Genomic DNA, 17,259 nt, shown 5'->3' on the forward strand with positions numbered 1-17,259 from the left:
TATTTGCAAGCTTGCAAAGTAGTTTTATTAAGAAGATTTATTCTTTCGTGGGTTGTCAGTTTCGGTTCGTTTGTCGTCTGTTGAAGTGTTTTTTTTGTGTGTTCGTTTTAATTTTGTGTGTTCGTTTTAATTTTGTGTCAAAAATTAAAAAATGAGTTCTTTTGATTTTACCTTGTTTAAAAGTGCTTTGGAATTGGTGGAGAGGGATGTGTGTAATCCTTCGATTTGTTTAAATTATTTGTTGGGTCGGTATCTTGTGGATCAACAGGTTAAAATTGATAGTGGTCTTTTGGGGTAAGTTTATTTAAATTTTTTTTGTACTTTTTTTTTTTATTGATTTAGAAAATTGATTTTAAATTCTGAATTAAAAAAATAGAATAATAGAAATAGTCATGGGAATATTGGTGTAATTTTCTAGGAGAAAAATTATATTTTCGTCGTGGGAGGATGCTCCGTTACGTCTCGCTGGGGTTGGTTTATGGCCCTTAAATGGTTCGATGGAAACCAGTAATGTTGTTTTTAATGACCCACATTGGGTTCAAGAATACCGCTGGAATTGGGCGGAGAAAAAATATGAGAGCCGGTGCTTTTGGGTTCCTGCAGATTTTAAAAGTCCCAATGTTTGTGTTGTTCCGGAGGAGGAACCTATGGAGGAGATTGTGGGTTGTTTGGGTGTCAACATTGTTTCTCGGTGAGTGTTATATTTTGATTGTATTAATGTTGTGTTTTGTTGGTTGTTGTTATTAAAATTTGATAATTTCTGTGTAAAATTTGTAGAAATTCAATTTTTTGTTAAAAAAATTTTTATATTATTTGTGTGATATATTCTTTCTTTCTTTCCTTTTTTTTTAGTCCATTTTCAAATTTGCCCGGTTACCCTCTTGCTCGTGGTTTTCGTCCACGTAGTGAATTGTTGGAGCTGGTGTTCATCCAGAGATATCACCAGGATTGGGATGATCTTGTTCTTGGTTTTTCTGGTTGGGAAGTGGTGAGATTTTTTTGTTATCTTTGTATCTTTATATATTTTTTTTGACAATTTTTTTTTTTTAAATTATTTGTAGAGTATTGTTTCTTTATTTTTGTAATAGAAATAATTTTGTGTGTTTCAGCGTTGGGGCTTTGGTTTAGAATCTGCGTGGATTCCTGCATAAAATGCCCCTTTTTTCAAAAAAATGTAGTGTTATTTTAATTTGTAATTTTTTTTTTATCTTCTTTATTTTTTTTTTATAAAAGAAAATTTTTTTTAAAAAAAAATTATTGCTAAATTTCATGTTGATATGTGAGAGTTATAAAAAATAAATTCTGATTGTAAACTTTTATTCTTTTGTTTTATTTATTTATTTATATATTTAAAAAAAAAAAAAACGATTTTTGTTTTGTGAAATAGTGGACTCTTGTTTGTTTATTTGTTTTTTTTTGTAAAAATTACTTAGAAGTTAAATTGTGCTGAGAGTCGGTGGATTTTTATTAATGTTATAGTAGGCAAATTTCTAATTTGATGTTTGCAAAAAAAAATGGTTTATTTCAGGTAATAATTCTATTTATTGTTTTCCCTATATTTTTTTTTATTTGTAGTTAAAGTCGTGTGTTTAGTTTTATTAGTTGGTGCGAGTTGAATTGGTTGCCACCTGATGACAGCATCTTCCGAGATGCATTGCTCTTATTGTTTCATTCTTACCTCTTATCTTTTGTTCTTCAGTATCATGATATACTTCATTTAGCACGTGTGTATTATTTGTATAGTTCACATTATTTTTTCGTTAAATTTTGTTGTTAATTGTTGTTTATGTTAGTTGCGTGTGTGACTGGTGTGTTTGTTTAGTTTTTTTTTAAAGTGTATATATATAAAGGATTTGTTTGTGATTGATTTTTTTTTACATTAAATAGTTTATTTAGAAATTGGTCTTTCCTGCAGATTTGGATAAATTCTCCAGCTTTTAAGTAAGTAAAGTTGAGAAATTAATATATAATACCTTAAAAAAATTTTGTTAAAATGAAAGTAATGAGTTTTTACTTGGTGAAGTAGAGATGTGCAATTTGCGCCGTGTTATATTATCTTTAGAAATGCTGACTTAGGGATTTTTGTCTGCTTCTCTCTATTCTGTCTTTTGTCTTTATTGTATTTTTCTCTGTTGCAAAAAATTTTAAATTCTATGTAATTATGTGGTGATTTAAAGTTTATTCCTTTATTATTATTATTTTGTAAAAAAAAACTAATCTTTAAATTTTTTTTTTCTTTTCTATAATAGTTTATTTTGCTACCTAAAATTTTAACTTGTTTCTAAACTACAATTTTTAGTATTAACAACCATTTTTTTTTAGTACGGGAAGTATTATGTTATTTGAGAGAATAGTATAATAAATTTAAAAAATTCATTTTATCTGGTAAATTATAGTAGTATTGATAATAATGAAAACATGATTGTGAGGTAGCCACAAATGTTAAGGAGAAAAAAAATGTTGCTTTTTCTTGTTATTTAGACCAAATTCTCACCCTTTCTTTTTTTTTAAACAAATTTTCTGATTTATTCTAAAATTAATAGATACTCAAGAAAATGTTCTTTTAAATTTATTTATGAGTTTTATTAGTTGTAAAATAATTCAAAAATATTAATAACTAATTTCCTTTTAAATATTGACTTTTTTTTAAAAAAACGCAAATTTTCGAAAAAAATCAATTATTTTAAAATTGTTACAAAACTTCTTTGCAACGATACAACTGTTTTTTATAAAAAAATAAACCAATTTTTGGTTATTTCATATTCCGATCAATTTTTATTAGAAATATTCTAAAAAAATTCGATTATTTAATCCTGAAGAATAAATAATTTATAGAATAATTTAGTGTTTGTTAAAATTGAATTCTCATAAAGAATTCCATCAACAAATTTTACGGAGATTAAATTCTCTTGATAAATTGCAATAAAAAAATTTTAAAAATAATTACATTTTCGAGAGAATTTAATTAAAATATTGCCTCCAAAGTTAATCAAAATTCCATGATGAACTTTATCATTCAACAAAGGATTTTAAAAAGAAATTTCCATAAATGTTATTAAAATTTCTTCAAAATAATTGAATTTCAGTGAATAACTTTATTATCTATTAAAACGACCGAAGTATCTTAAAAAAAATCTGTTAAAAATAATTCATAAGTTATTAAATTTTCTGTAAAAAAAACTTTAATATTTTCAACAATTAATTTTGCGCAACTTGAAATCTTACTTTTAAGTATGAAATAAAGTAAGTTCAATAAAAAAATCATATAATTTACAAAAAAAATAAGTTGAAAAAGCGAATTTCAAAAGTGGCACCCTCAGAAGAATCACCCATATATATACGCATAAAATGTTCTTGTTGGATTTTTTTAAGGATTGCTTCAAGTGTCTTCAACATGAGACTTAATATTTGTATTAATTTATTGTTTATACTCTGTGGAGTAATTTTTTGAATTTATTTAAAATTTATGAAGCATTATTTATCTTTATGTAATCTTGTAGTATTTACGAATATTTAAACCTTCAAAAAAAAATTTTGCTTTATATTAAGAAAGAACTATTTTTTCTTTATATACAAGAAAAACCTTTTTAATGTAATATGTTAATTAGAAGGTTAGACTAGTAACAAAATTTATAATAAAAAAGAAACATTTCTTTACAGTAAATATCAATTTTGTAATTAAAACGATAGATAAATTTAAAAAATGATAACAATTTTTGTTCGATATGAAAAATATGTTTTCGTTATTTTAAAGCAAAAATAAAAAATAGTTATAAATAAATTATTAAATACTTAGTTCATTGAATTATAACTAATTAATGATGAAATTTTAATACATTAAAGAAATCAAATTTAAAGGAAATATATTATAAAAAAAATTCGCCAAATTATTTGGAGTATACTTGATCTTTATAATACTTAATATAAAAATGTTTCTAGAAGACTTATTTTGAAAATTAATTTTGCTTGAATTGGTATGTTATTTTTAAATGTATTTAAAACTTAATCATGACAAAAATCAGTATGTGTTAAAAAATTAATTAAAAAAAAAAATTTTAAAAGCAAAAAAATTGCCCTTCAAATGGTTTGTACACGTACACATACATACATATATAGATATATATATCCACTTTTCAATTCGGACTACCTACAATATTATTTATTTAGTTTTTTTTTTTTAATTTTTGTAATAGTCCAATAATTTCCTTTTAATAACTATTTGTATTTTAAATAAATTTCGTGTTGTTAATATGTTTTTTTTTATTTTAAATAGATGAGTGTTTCAATTAATCCGGAAGCTGTTATGAAAGCCGAGGCCACGAGCACCACTAGTGATACGGGAGGGAATACCTTGTTGCCCGGTAAAAAAAATGTTTACTAGAAAATATATTTGAGGTAGTAATAATTAATATTTTTCTTTTTTTTAAATTTAGTATCTATAGGTAGAGCACACTCTGTGGCCATTAGTTTTCTGGCCACCCCCCCTTTGGGCTTGCCTACCGTAGTTGGTACCGGTGAGTTTTGATAATTTTTCGTTGTTTTTTTTTTTTTGTTTTTTTTTAAACTTGTTAAATTATAATGGTTTTTGTATTTTTTTTTAAAACTATATAGTTTCCGAAAGTCCCAACGATGAGCTGATCATGGGGCTCTATAGGCGGAAGGTGGTATCAGTCACTGGAGAGGAGAGCTTTGTTTATTATTGGCTGGGGCGTGACAACTTGCCGACGGTTAGTTTGTTATGCATATTTATTTGTTTTGTTTCGGACCGACTGGGGTATATAATTTGTTTTTTTTTTAAATTTTCCTTTTGTTTTTTTTAGGCTCATGACAACTGGAACCGTGTTTAATAAATCTGTATTTATTATATATTGTTATTTTTGTATCTATTATAAGTTTTTTATAATTGCTTTTAATAAATTTTTAATTTTTTTTTAAATTAAATTTTTAATAAAAAATTATTTTTTTAAAAAGATATAATGACTTGTTTTTTTTAAAGAAGATTAAAAAAACGGAAGTTTATTTATGGTTATTTATTTGTTTGTTTTTTTTTATTTTTTTTATTTTGTTTAAAAGAAATTTTGGAAAGCGGAATAATCGTTCACCTATGAAGATTTTTGTTTTGGTAAGTTTCTATATGTATTTATTTATATATATATTTATATTTATATAAAAAAATTTTAGACTGACTTTCTTCCTCTTTTTTTTTACTTATTATTATCGATATATTTCAGTTCGAAATTACTCGAAAGGAGCGTTTTGGGAATCCTATTTGTTGAAGTTTGGACGTTTTCTCCCTTGAGGGGGAATCTCTCCAGAAAACTGAGGCTTGTCTACTGTCCTTCAAGCCTTGCCACTCTTTCGTCTTGCCTTTTGGTCGAAGGCTTGGGGCTTGATTCTTGAGAATGGTTTGGATATCAAAAAAAAATAAAGGCTCGCCGTATGGCCACCTCATCAACCGCAACGATGGTCGAACTGTTGACCTGGGTTGTATTTTTTTTAAATTTAAAAGAAGGTTTTTTTTTAATTTGCTATTTTTGTCGCGTAGTTCTGTTTGTTTGTTTTTTTTAAAATTTTTTTTTAGTTAACGTCTATACTGTTAGGTGATATTTGTATACAGTCTCGTTTTTTAGGTTTAGGTATTTGTTCTATTTGTACTGTTGTTTGGAATAATTTTTCTCGTTGGGTTTCGTCTTTTTCTTTTAGGTTTTCGTTTTCTTTCTGTTTGTTTGGGATTGAATATATTATTGAATCGTCGTCTTTTCGGAATTGTAAAATACTAGGAGTTAATGAAATTTTCGAGTTTCTGTTTTTTATGGTGCATTGATATATTATATATCCTAAAGTTATCAATATTACTATACTAGTGGTTCCTAATACCGAGTGTGTATAATAATTTTGTTTCCTTTGCCCTAGTTGATGCTCACTTTGCTGCCTCAATTCGTTTTCTAAATTTTCTAATTTAATGTCTCCCTCCATTTTATCGTTTAGGGCCCTGAAATCTATCACCAGATGCCACTTCTTGTTTCCTTGTGCATCTGCCTTTTTAGGTACAATCAATACTGGAGAGTTGTAACAAGAATTAGATTTTGCTAATAAATCGTCACCGTACATTTTGATTACTAATTTTACTCCTTCTTGTTCATATTCTGGAGGTTGTCTGTACTGTTTACATTTTACCGGTTTGTCATCATTTAACGGTATATAGTGTTTTACTAATGGGGTCATAGGTAATTTTTCTCCTGGCAGCAAAAATCGATCTTGTCCAATTCGAACCCATTTCTTCACGTATTCTAATTCTTCCTTATTCAGGTGATCTAATTTCATTTTATTGAGAATCGCTTCGTATCTCTCCTCTCCTAAGTTTCCTTTTTTATTTAATTCCGGAAAATTTTCTGCATTAGTTTCATCTATTAATTCGTAGGGTAAAATTTCTTGGGGAGGTATAGAAATGGTTATATCTCTTTCTGTTGTATTTATCGCCATAATTTTACAACTACCTTTCTTTTGTTTCACTAGGGCTTCACCTAACATTAATCCTTTCTTGGCATCGATTCTTGGCAGATAACCTTCTTTCATATCTTTGTTAATTACAGGGATGCTAACTATCTGTTTAGTTCTTGCTTTTATTCTTAATATTCTGGGTACTGGCTTTACTTCTTTCTTTAATTTTATCTTTTCTTGGTTAGATTCCGGATCTATAAAAGGTATGGGTTCTACTGGTTTAGATTGTGTTACCAATGCATTGTAAAAGAAAGAAACTGAGGCTCGCTCTTCCCTTAAAAATGGTCTTCCTAAAATTCCTTCCACACTTATCGGAAATGTGGGCCTAACTACATGAAATAAATGTTGTATTCCATTGATACAGATATCTATTGTTCCTAGAGTAAATACTTTTGTAAGAGTCACTCCTGTCATGAAAGTTATTTCCGATGTTTTAACTGGGGCGTTTGCTGCTAACGCTGTACTTTTTATTATGTTTATATCTGCTCCTGTATCTACAAAGAATTTTCCTTCTCCATTGAAAATATAATCCCCTTTCATCTTTACCGTAGGTGATTCAGATGTTAATTCATTAATTTTAAAGATGGCTACTGATCTCTGAATCTGACTATTGTTTGACGCAATTGATCGTTTGAGTTCGCTGTCGCGTCGTTCCGGCGAACCTGATCCCAGTTTAAATCATTATTAATGTTTTCTCTTCCTTGCACTGCTGGTTCTTGAGTAACGTAATTAACTATTGGGTTATGAACTGGAGGATTCGTTATTACTCTCTGATCATTTTGATAATTGTAGTTTCTTCTATCACTATAATCCTGAGTATCGTTAGGGTTATAGAGTCTTTTGTCCCTATAGTTCGGATTTTGGTTCCTTCCTTGCCCTATATTGTAATTTCGATAATTTGTTCTGGGTTGAAAACCTGCCCCATATCGCCTAAATCCACCTTGTTGATTTCTCTGACCCGAATAATTTAATCCTTGAGCTTGGTTATAGTTCGTTTGTTGAGTGTTATTACTGATTCCCGAAGGATTTTGCCATTGTGGTCTACGTATTCCAGGCGTATTTTCTACTGCGTTTGCGTAATAACCTGCTGCATTTCCGAAATTTGCATGTATCTTCTTCTGTTGGGCTTGTCTAGCTAATGTGAGGGCTGCTGCTAAATCTTCTGGTTCATGTCGTTCTACTGACCCTGAAATGTCATCGGGTAACGCATCAAGAAATGCTCTGAGTGCAGTGTGTCGAAAGGGTCTCATAATGACAGCAATTTCTTCTTGGTTGTAAGTAGGATATAAAGCGGATTTAGTTCCACTTAAATACGTACTCAACCTGTCATAAAGGTCGTCTACAGTTTCGTCCCTGCGCATCTTTAAATTTATGATTTGTACAAAATAGGCCTCATATGGTTGTCCTGGAGCAAAACGTTCCTTTAGGGTATCTATTAAGTCGCCTATTCTAGCAAAATTTTTATTTTTAGTACAGTCCCTGGCACTACCCTTCAATTTACACAGAACTTCAGAAATTAAATCGGCTTCACAATTTGCACTAATTTTTGAAGCCGCATAATATACATCTTGAACAAATTTCTTGACTAACATATTCGATCCATCATAATCAGGGATGTGTTTCATCGCTCTTTCTAAAGACATATCGTTTTTTAAAGAATGTACTACTACTACTGTTGCATTTTCTTCATTAATTGGCACTTCTACCGGTCGCTGAACCTGTACTACCCGAGGCAAATCTATATCTACCCTGTTTCTCATTGTATCTGCTACAGTTGCATTATGAGGGTCCTGTACTTCTTGTATTTCTCCCCTATTCTGTGGAGGTGGATTTCCTCCATTTGGCGGCGCGTTTCCGTCCATTTTGTATATATATATATATATATATATTTTTTAAAGTAACAAAAATAAATCTCCTTCTTGTATGTTTAGAAATAGCAGAAATTCACTTATATTGAAGGATGAGATATCCACCCTAAACTTTCGGCCTGTTTCCAACCTATTATAGCCCGATTAATATTTTCTATTGTTGAATCTAATGGTTCTATAACTTGGAAATAAGTTTCGTGTCCTTGCACTTCAATTATTAATCCCCCTACGAGATAATATTGATTTCCAAAAAGTGTTACTAATTCTACAGTACAAGGCCAATAATCTATACTAAGTAAGTCTGCCGTAATATAGTTGTGTTTTGTTTGGTTCGTCACTAGAAACTTTGTCTGCCCCCCAATTATTTCTGGGCTTTCTAGAACTACTTCAGATCGTTCTGGTGTGTTCTCGTTTACAACCATGAAAAATATAGACTGATAAAAATTAAAACAACACTAACTCTAGATCCTCGACAGAAATTAATGACAAAAAAAAACTAAAATTAAAAGCTTTCTTATAAACAAAGTTGATTTAATCGTTCAGTAATTTGTTCTATATCTTTTTTATTCACTCTTATTCTGTAGTCTGTTCCTCTAATCATACACTCTACTAAATTTAAAGACCGCTTTGCTTTTTCTAATTTTTTGTTTAGTAGTAAGTATTTTTGTGAAATTTCATGCAAGTTGTATACTGCTGAATCTAGCCTATTATAAAGGTCCGTAGGATTTTCATGCAATAAATGTAAGAACTCTGGTGTCATATGACCAAAGTATAATAAAATTATCCTAATTTTAAATTCTTGAATTCCGAAATTAAATTATTAATCTGATCTTGCTTAATTAACAAATCGGACTTAATCTCTTCAATTGATTGTCTTTGTTGGTCACTGCAATCGCTTAAGGCAAATAACCATTTCACTAAAAATCTACCGCGTTTTTCTACCCTTTCGATATTACACTCTAAAATTCTACACTGCAAAGACAGTCTTTGACTGAATTCTTCCACGGATTCTATTCTTTCTTTTATCTCACTTATATCGTCATGAGAGAAACCCGTTGCAATTCTATTAATTGTAGGAGACATTAAAAGAAATAAAATGAGGATTAGAGTATAATTAATTTGTCATAGTTTTTTTTTATTCTTTTTAATAATTCTTAATCTATTATATTTTTTTTTTTTAAAATGTGTCTCAATATTATTCTTTTTAAATTTACGCCTTTTAAAATGACAAAGAACTACCTTGAACTTGTAATTTTACCCTTTTTGTTCAGTCAGCACTTTTTATTTGAAAGAGTAAATTTAATATTCTCTTTTTAATTTCCTGTTTTTAATATGCCAGAAAAATGATTTTTCTTGAATATCCGAAAACAAACTTCGTTTTCTTTTTTTTTTATTTCTAATTTTTTTTTTAATTAAATGACAAATTTATATTTTTTTTTACTTATTCAAAATTCTGGATATTGTAATAGTACTAGTATATTTTTTGTTACTATTTTGTTTTTGAACAAATTTTTATATTTAAATTTTTAAACCCAAAAAAAATGATTAGATTACATAATTTGAAAAGCAATAATCGCTCTTTAAATTCTAATAAAGAAAAAAAAATTTGGTCAAAAATTGTTTGAGTTATGAATTTTTTTCGTACTTTTGCAAATTTTTTTTGTTTTTGATCCGGGCGGGTGAGAACGCTGGTTATTAAATTTTTCTTTTTTAAAAACGCAATGGTCACATTTTGGAGAGCAATACTTTCTCTTTAATTTCTGACAAAGAAAACAAAATTTGGTCAAAAATTGTTCCACTTATTAATTTTTTTTTGACTTTTTCACATTTTTCAATTTTTTGATCAGGCGGGTGGGAACGCAGGCTATTAAAAATTTATAAAAAAATTTCGAATGATCACAATTTGAAGAGCATTAATCCGTCTTTAATTTCTGACCAAGAAAAAAAATTTGGTCAAAAATTGTTCAAGTTATTAATTTTTTTTACTTTTTTTTAATTTTCGGTTTTCTGATAACGGAAGTGGGAATACTGAATATTAAAAATTTATAAAAAGAATTCGTAATGGGCACAATTTAAAGAGCAATAATCCCTATTTAATTTCTGCCCAAGATAAAATATTTGATTCGAAATATTTGGTTTCGAAAAAAGTAAAAAAAAATCAAAACCCTCGGTTGCACAGGACCGCGGGTATACAAATGTACAAAAATAAATAAATAACACGAATAATTTTCTACCAATTTTTTTTCTTTTATCAGAAATTAAAGAAGGATTATTGCATTTTAAAATTTGACCGTTGTGAATTTTTTTAATTCATTTTTAATAGCCAGCGTTACCACCCGCCCGTATCAAAAAACCGAAAAATGTGAAAAAGTAAAAAAAAACATAATTAGAACAATTTTTGACCAAATTTTTTTTCTTTGACAGAAATTAGAGAGGAATTATTGCTCTGCAAAATGTGACCATTGCGTTTTTAAAAAAGAAAAATTTAATAACCAGCGTTCTCACCCGCCCTGATCAAAAACAAAAAAAATTTGAAAAAGTACGAAAAAAATTCATAACTCGAACAATTTTTGACCAAATTTTTTTTTCAATAGCAGAAACTAGGGAGGAATTACTGCTCTTCAAATGGTGACCATTGCAATTTTTTTTATAAACTTTTAATAGCCAGCGTTTCCACCCGCTTTATCAAAAAATCGAAAAATGTGAAAAAGTCAAAAAAAATTCATAACTCGAACAATTTTTGACCAAATTTTTTTTTCAAAGTCAGAAACTAAAGAGGAATTATTTCTCTTCAAATGATTACCACTGCGATTTTTTTATAATCTTTTAATAGCCAGCTTTCTCACCCGCCCGTTTCATAAAACCAAGAAATGTAAACAAGCCAAAAAAAATTCTGTAACTGGAACAATTTTTGACCAAATTTTTTTTCTTTCTCTCTAATTAAAGAGGGATTTTCAATCCTATTGAAATTATAATGATAATAGTTGGATTTCTGCAAAGAATTTTACTATTTCTAAAAATTATATTGATAATGCTTTGAAAATTCAATTTGTTGAAAAAGTTTCTAATGGAATTCTTAAAAAAATTAGATTACACATTTTCAGCCGAATTTCACAATGTTTCTATTAACTCTATATATTTATTAAATTTATTTACATAATATTACGTTTGAATTGGCGACTGATTTTTTTTCTTTACTATCAAATTAATTATCTTAACTAATTTAAGTTTAGAGAACAGAATAAATATCTATAAAATTTGAAATAAAAAGTAATTTTTTTTGAAATTAAAATAGTAAATTTTTTAATTTTGGTAAAAAAAAGGAGGAAATTCCTAGTTTTCCCGGAATTCGTGGTTAGTAGACACCCTGATTAGTTTTTATTACATTTAATTTATAATAATTAGTTTATTTTACTTTATTTGAGTTTGAAAACTGATAAATTAGAAAAATAATTTTTCTACAAATTGTGTTTGTGTACGCAGTAAGTAATTCTTAAATATTCCTCAGAAGTTTGACATAGGCTCTTTAGTAAGCGATATGACAACTATGAAACAAAATTATCTTACCTTAAAGAGTTCCTCTGTCCCTCCAGTTGTCTTAACAATTCGATGTGGACATCCATTTTTGCAATTAGGTCCTCTTTGGTCTGCATTGACGGTCCAATCACAAAATTTTCGCCCCTCGAAACAAGGCACTTAGTGAAGGTTGCCCTCCTGAGATTATTGTATTTCTCCCCAGGAAAGGCTTCGTAAACTTCACAAGCCCCTAAAAAAACCTCCTTCCCTGACATATTCATTTTTTGACCCCGTTCGTGATCCTGCCCTCTTTAAGCATCGCCCTCTTAGTATCCCTCACCTCCATCCTCTCTAGCAACATTATTAATTCCCCAAGACCTTTTCCTAAGTTTTTTCTTTCACCTTCACTGCTGTTCTTCTTTTCACTTTCACCTTTATTCCTGTTCTTCTCTTCACAATCACCTTCACTCCTGTTCTTCTTTTCACTTTCACTTTCACTCCTGTTCACTGATTTGCTAATTATTCTCTCCATTTCGAAGATAGAAAACGCAAAAAAAAGGGGTTAAAACAAAAGAATTACTCGAAGTAACTAGCTTCCCGGTCGCCACCGAACTAAATTGCGGGGACCTGCGTCTGGACCTCGGCGACATCGAGCCCTTATCACGGTAATTCTATACCAAAATATAGAATCACCGTGACTAAGAACGCATTATAAGAAATATGTTGTGGCTCATTATAGTGCGTTAGAAAAATTTTCTTTTAACGACTCTAAAAAAAAAATTTTTCTTCGAAAAGAGAAAGAACAAAGAAGGGCCTGTTTTCCTGAAACTCATAAAATTACACGCACCCTAACTTCGTTTCCACCGCGGCTAGTTTTCGGGGACGAAAACGGAATATTCACGGTAGGTTGTTACGGTATAACCTAACATTAATTTAAATTTAAAATTAATATTTGATTCCTTAATTTTTTTTCTAATTTTCAAATTAATATTAAAGTCCCCTCCCCACATTTCTTTTAAACCTATGCTCAGCTGAAAGGTGATATCCTGAGATACCACAAAGCATAAGCCTACATCAGAACCGCACCGGAAACGAGGTTGGGCTATTTAAGCGCTTTATTATAACTAGAAATAAAAGACTAGTTAATTAAACTTTATGATTTTCAGGAACTCATTAAAATAATATTATTTTAATTTTTATACATATATCGTAAGAGCAATATTTTATCCGGATGTCTTAGGGTTTACCCCAGGATATCCTGGGATATCATGTATGTTTTTAGTTCAGACATCGTGGTGATTGCTTGCGAATGTCCTGGGACATTTTATAAATTTTGGTCTGGATATCTTGGGGTTTACCCTGAAATATCCTGGGACATCCCGTATATTTTGGTTTTGAAAATTATAAGGAATTACATGTGGATATCCTGGGATATCCTGTATATTTTAGTTCGGATATCTTGGGGTTTACCCTGAAATATCCTGGGACATCCCGTATATTTTGGTTTTGAAAATTATAAGGAATTACATGTGGATATCCTGGGATACCCTGTATATTTTTAGTTCGAATATCTTGGGGTTTACCCTGGAATATTCTTGGATATCCCGTATATTTTTGATTTGAATGTCGTGGGAATTGCTTGAGGATGTCCTGGGACATTCTATACATCTTTAGTTCGAATATTATTGAAATCACGTGTGGATATCCTGGGATATCCTACATATTTTAGTTTGGGTAGCATAGAAATTGCTTTGGAGAATATTGGGATACCACATAGATGTTTAGTATGGATATCACGGGAATTACTCTGGGATATCCTGGGATATTCTGAATATTACTGTTATTTTATTGCATATACTTTAAGGGTAATTTTTGTATAAGATAAGAATTGTTATTATCAGGATATCATGAAGAATGCGATTGAATATCCGATATATCCACATGGGTTATTTATTGTATTATGTGAATTAGTGTTCCGGCATATCCCGTGCGTTTTACTTTGGACGTCATCAAAATTGCTTGCGAATATCCTGCGACATTTTATAGATTTTAGTTCAGATATCATGGGAATCACATGTGGATGTCCTGGGATGTCCTACAAATTTTTGATTTGAATATCTTTGGGTTTGCACTGGGATATCCTTGGATATCCCGTATGCATTCATTTTAGATACCGTGGGAATCACATGTGGATATCCTAGGATATCTTATATAATATTGTAATTTTGTTTATATGCTTTAAGAGTAATCTTGTATAAGGTAAAATTGTAATTGAAATTATAAGAAAGAAAATAAGCATTTGTATGTACCTGGTAACATCTGTTACCAGTGGCACCATTTCAAATTCTAAAACAGTTTAAGTATAATGATCTTAGAAATTTTTACCACCATAACTCCTGCATTACTAGCCTTCTTTTTCCTACTATTTTCAGTGGCAGAACTTATTTCGATTGCTTGTCAATTATTTAGTTTCGCTTCAATTGCGATCTTGTATTCGAATTAAAATTCGAGTAACTCTTCGATTAGTAATAATCACCAAGAACTGATAATTTGGAAAAGAAACAATACTATAAAGTTTCACAAGAAAATTGTCTCAACAGATTTCGAATTTGGCTCTCCGACAGCAGTCGTAGATGATGACTTATTCCTAATCGATTTTGGCTCTCCGGCTTATGCCGTTGATGACGACTCAATCAATAAAGACAATTTCTTTGCGAGATTTTACCAAAAGGTCGTAATTTCAATATCTACGACTCCGGTAAATTGGAATCTGGCTCTCCGACAGTAGTCGTAGATGACGACTCATTCTAATTGCCCACCGTGAGAACTGATTTTCAAATTATTTGCCAAAATAGGTTCTGGATTTTTACCTGCAGTCTTGTTGTTTTACCATTACAATATCTCTAAGCTATGCCTAACAAACCAAGGCTGCGCGGAAACCGTTCTAAGAAACGAGCCCGAAAAGAAAATCCCTCTCCAAAAGTTACAAAAGAAAATCCTTCTCTAACATTTTCAGAATCAGAAATTTTCAAGAAACCTTCTGCACCCATTAAAAAGGAGCAAAAATAACCTTTAAGTGATTGGAAAGAATTTTCCAATTTTTTTGAACACCTTCTAAACAAGGCTGAGGCCGAAATTATTAAAAACAATAAGCGTCGTGAAATCGAGAGGCGTGTAAAAGTGGCTTTGAAGGAACGAGAATCGAAGGAATAACCGTATCAATTCTCTCTTGTGTTATGTTTAATTTCGAAAACTTTAATTTCCCGAATACAATTGTATACACCTCAGATCTTCTAAAAGATGAAGCAGTGATTCTTTTAATAGACCCGTCCTATGAACATAACTACATTTGCCAAACGGCTTTGAGCCCAGATTGCCCCATACTAAAATACCCAACAGGGGGTTACTTTGACAGCATTCATAAGGACGTTTTGGGCGTGGTATATATTCTGATTGAGGATAGGGAAGTGTGTTTTCAAGTGATCGACTCTTCCTATTCTTACGCCTGGTCTTACTTCTTGGGAATTATCGGACGAAGAACCAGTATCGAGCGGGGTTACTGATAACCCCCCCCGCGCAAACAAAAAAAAAACTTTACTATTTTATTCCAATGACTATTCCCGAAAATTGCTATCGCTTTGGTAGTACTCTTGCTACTTCGGAAATTTTACAAGACGAGATAGTTACCGTCGCAATAGATTTTGGATATAAATATAACTATATCTGTGAAACTGTCCTAAAACCCCACTCCCCTATCTTAGGTCATCCAAGTGCAGACTACATTAATAATACCTACGTGGATATTCTTGGATTCGTATATCTCCAGGTTGAAAACCAAGCGGTGTGCTTTCAGGTCGTAGACTCTTTCTATTCTCATACCTGGCCAGTCACTCCTGCAATACTTGGGCGAGTGAGTTGCATCGAGTTGGCTATCCTTTAAGTCACCCCGAATAAAATTCTGACACTTAATATTACAAAAGAAAAAGGAAAATTTATAATAGTGCTTTAAATGCGTATTTGTTGGGATTAGTAAAAAATTAGTCCTAACGACTAGCAAAACAAAATCGCCGGCTGTGGGTACAAGGTCGCATGATTGTAAACCTTCTGGTCGAATCCTAGAGAATTCTAACCGGAATTCGGAAATAAGGAAATTTATGTTCTTCTTTCCCTTATACTAGGAAGCGCCGTTGGACAACCGATCGTTCCGCCTAGGAGAGCTCCCGTGCCGAATCTGTAATTTAGAGCACTATTGGGATTTTTTTTTTGAAGTTAAAATGTCACTTGGAAATGTCCTCTAACCCAGGAAAATCAAAAAGAGGAAAACGCGCCGGAAAACGACACATATCGATGAACAAATAGGGCACCAGAATCGGAAATTTATTACCGCCTCACCAAGCCCGTGATAAAGTTAAGACCTACTTGTAAGGTTGCACCCACTGTCAGACAACCAGAACCTGCCCAGCCAATTCTAGTACAACCACGAATCCCCATTATTGAAATCGACTTGGACGTCGAAGTGGCACTAACACAACGACAAACAGCATACGCCCAAGAAAATCATAATAGAGTAGTCCCCGCACCGCGACAAAATACAACGCAACCTGACGACGACTCAGACACCACTTTAGAATACGATAGTGATGTAATGATTATTAATTAACCCTATCTAATGTGTTATCAAAGGCAAATACCGGACATTGTTCCCCCCCCCCCCCCCCGATTTATATACTCCCAAGGCAACCAGAATTTATTCCCCCACCTCCCGGAGTGATTCACATTACTGATGAAATGAGGGAAAACATTCGGAACAGAATCCGGGAACGAAGACGAAATCACCCCTATGCAAACCAACGTTTGGACTAAGCCGAGTAAATGTCTGATTTTTACTACCTTGTAGAATATAGTCCCAAATTTCCCATATCTGATCCCGAATTATTAAGTCAGTCGGAATTAAAATCTATCCCTCTCGCGTTCATAACATCCGCTCACATTGTTTCCATAATCCCAAGAAATAAGCTTAAAATCCAAAGAATAGGAACTGTCAAGGTCAACCTTCCTCCAAGATAATTCATGTTCCCTCGCAGAAGCACCATAGTTACTGGGTTTCCCAGGACCAGTGGTCGGAATTAGCAGAAGGAATAGATTTGATTGGGGAAAGATACGAATGTCTTATGAAACAGAATTCGGAGCTGGTAAAACGATCAGCTGATCTGGAAAAACAAGCATATTTTCTCAACACCTCCCTGGCCACTCTTTCACAAGCTACTTTCGCACAATCCCTGTTAGTTTCAAGTGTCGAAAAACGGGCACGTCAGCTAAAATATGCTATGGATTTTTTGACTAAAAAATTAGACGAACTAAAAATCGAGTAATA

The 17,259-nt window shown here is 31.2% G+C and overlaps 1 protein-coding gene across 1 annotated transcript in view; it reads right to left on the bottom strand.

Annotated features, from left to right (window-relative positions):
- The window catches only part of LOC122505927, a 40,040-nt gene extending 24,287 nt beyond the window's left edge, over positions 1-15,753 (bottom strand). The window contains exon 1 of the mRNA XM_043617812.1: positions 15,682-15,753. The gene's annotated coding sequence lies outside the window, so the exon portion shown is untranslated. The remainder of the gene's footprint in view (positions 1-15,681) is intronic.
- Positions 15,754-17,259: the final 1,506 nt, after the last annotated feature.

This window comes from Leptopilina heterotoma, unplaced genomic scaffold (assembly GCF_015476425.1).
Source record: "Leptopilina heterotoma isolate Lh14 unplaced genomic scaffold, ASM1547642v1 Lhet_38, whole genome shotgun sequence".
Classification (NCBI taxonomy): domain Eukaryota; kingdom Metazoa; phylum Arthropoda; class Insecta; order Hymenoptera; family Figitidae; genus Leptopilina; species Leptopilina heterotoma.